This window comes from Ricinus communis, chromosome 3, assembly GCF_019578655.1.
Source record: "Ricinus communis isolate WT05 ecotype wild-type chromosome 3, ASM1957865v1, whole genome shotgun sequence".
Classification (NCBI taxonomy): domain Eukaryota; kingdom Viridiplantae; phylum Streptophyta; class Magnoliopsida; order Malpighiales; family Euphorbiaceae; genus Ricinus; species Ricinus communis.
The window spans coordinates 30,429,581-30,432,539 of record NC_063258.1 but is presented as its reverse complement, the minus strand read 5'-3'; positions in this window follow the sequence as shown (position 1 = coordinate 30,432,539).

Here is a 2,959-nt window from a genome sequence, read left to right as displayed (position 1 = left end):
AATATATATATTTTCAAGATAATTAATTGAATGAAATGCATAATTGTCAAAGAGAAAGTCATGTATCAAAAACTGTGGATTCACGAAATCGTAACATACTTTTCTAGATTTTTTTCTCACAACATATTAAATTATTTGTTCTTCTGACAGATTAAGGATTAAAACACATTTCACTAATTTTATAGTCTACAAGTTCCTTTGTCAACCCACAAACTTAATCTAATAAATGATGAGATTAAATGTCATAAAAAAGCATATACTTCTTGCATTTTCGGTCAATATGAGAGAGTTTTTTATTTTTATTTTTTAAAAATGGTGCTTTAAAATTTGAGGAAATTATATTCTAATACATTTTTACACTCTTTTTTATACACGACCACTAAATACCCATAAATCTTTACCACCATCCAGAAACTTCATATCCACGTCACGTCATCTCAACTATTTATGAATTACCCATTTTTTATTTTTTATTTTTTTAATTGAGAATATTATGGGACTAACATCCACTAGTATGTTTCTCCATTTTTCACCACCAACTTCTTTTGTATTTTATCCTTTTTTTCATATACATTAAAAATAATTAATAAATTAAAAGATGTTAAGGATTAAAATATTTATTAATATCTGAATAAATTCTTAATAAATAATTATTAAATTATCCTTAAAGAATTATTATTAAATTAAATTAAAATTTTTGGATGTTATATTAGTTGAATGATATTTTGTGTGATAATTATATCAATGAGCACTTAATTTTACATTAAGTCTCAATTTGGACATATATTTTCTTATTTCATTACAGTCATTTAATTTTAAATTGGATAATATATTAGTTACTTATCTAAAATCTAGTAATTTAATTCGCTAAAATAATGACATGTCTAAAGGATTCAATATTAGATTAACACATATTTTAAAGAATTGATAAGTCACTATTCTAGCCATTAAATCATTTAACCAAACTATTACCTTGATCAAAAATCAAACACAACTTTAGACTTTATAAAAATCCTCTAGGCTTTGATAATAAATCTTGGTTATAGTTTTTTTTCATGTCTTCTCATTTTCTATTATTTATTTATTTATTATTACAATAAATATTATTTTTTTCAGCTTAATTAATCAATATTAATTATTTTTTTTTATTTTTATCAAGATATTACTTTTCAAAGTAAAAACATATAATAATAATAACAATAAAAAAAGTAAGTAAAAAATAAAAGAATTAGAAGAGTGTCCAACCACTAAACTAGTAATATTTTTGTACTTGTTTCTATTTAAGCTATTATTTCCTTTATATTTCTCACATATCACATATCTATTTGAAGATGTACGATTAATTCCTATTTGGTGTAAAAACTTAAATATTAAATGAGTGTCTAACCACCAAGTTAATTAAATATAAATGTTAATTACAAAATAACAAATATATAGAACTTACAGTATATAATAGCATTTTCTCCTAGTTGTCTACGACACTAGGCCATTGAAATTGATTTTAAAACTTTGGGATTTAATGCTTTGCTCAAAGCTTTAGAATTAGGGATTTCATTTTATTGCATTAGAGATTCTATGTTGTAGATTTAGAAAAATTAGAAATTTTATTTTTCTTTCCGGTGAATAAATTACCAGATTTTAGACCAGTGACCAATTTGTTACTCAACTTAAAATAAGATGACTTAAAGAAATAAAAAAGTTATATGACCTAAATAAAACTTAGTGTAAGTTAAGTGACCATTAACATAATTATCCCGATATTTTGTTGATGTCTAGTATGATTGATGTTTGGTTAATTTTCAGATTTGTGAATAATTGTCTTTAATTTATTTTCTTGAACTATTATTATTTTTTTGTAGGTCTCAATTTCTTTTTTTCTTTTATTTTCTTTCTTTGATCTCTCTCATTGTAATTCTCTTTATTGCATAAAAGAAAAAAATATTTCATATTGATTTTTTTAAAATTTGTTGGATTTTGCTTTTCGTAAAAAAATTCAACTTTTTAAAACGTTTTGTAAGAAATTATTTTGGTTTATATATATATGGAGTCTTCTAATTTTTAGACCATATTTACAATTACGTTATGAATTTTTATACCAAATTTTATACTTTTTTATTTGTTTTAAGTCTTTATGCAATAAAATAATTTTGTTGATATTTGGTTGTTGTTTAGTTGATGTTTGGTTGAAATTTAGATATATAAAGAAGTGCTTTTAATTTCTTTTTTAAATTATTAGAAATTAGTATTTTTTATTTTTTCATTAAAAAAATAATTTTAAGTTCCTTAAACTGTTATTTACATATTGAAGAAGATCTAAAATATTATAATTTAAAAAAAAATTATATTTTAGCATTTAGATTTATCTTGTTTTATGTTTGATTATGGTTGTTTTATATTTGTTTTGTTGATGCGAAAAATAATTAAAAAATGAAAAGAAATCGAAGTCATGACTACAACTAAAAAGTGATTTACATAGATTTTTATACTATTAGATAAAAAAAGTAAAACACTAACAGTAGAAAATTATAAAATAATATAGTTAATTTTATAGTTAATTGAAGAAAAATTCTCAAGAATAAAAAATATACTGCTATATTCATTTTTTATTTTAAAATATTTATTACTTCAAGGTATTTTATTTTTAGAAGAATATGAAAATTTCAAAATAATTTGTGATAGATGTAATTCTTATTTAATTTAAATTATGAAGGTGAGTGTAAAATAATTCATAAAATAAAATTTAGTAAATAATAAAATTTATAAATGAAAAGAAAATGGTTAGTTAGTTCACAGGCTATCATATTTTTTGGGACTCAAAAAATATGTATCACAATTGCTTCAAATATAATATTTTAATTTGAAATAGTATTTATCTAAAATTTTAATTTAATAAATAAATTATAGAAAGTACTCTAAAATAAATAGTGGTTAAAATATGTCCCTATGACAATTTTAAAGC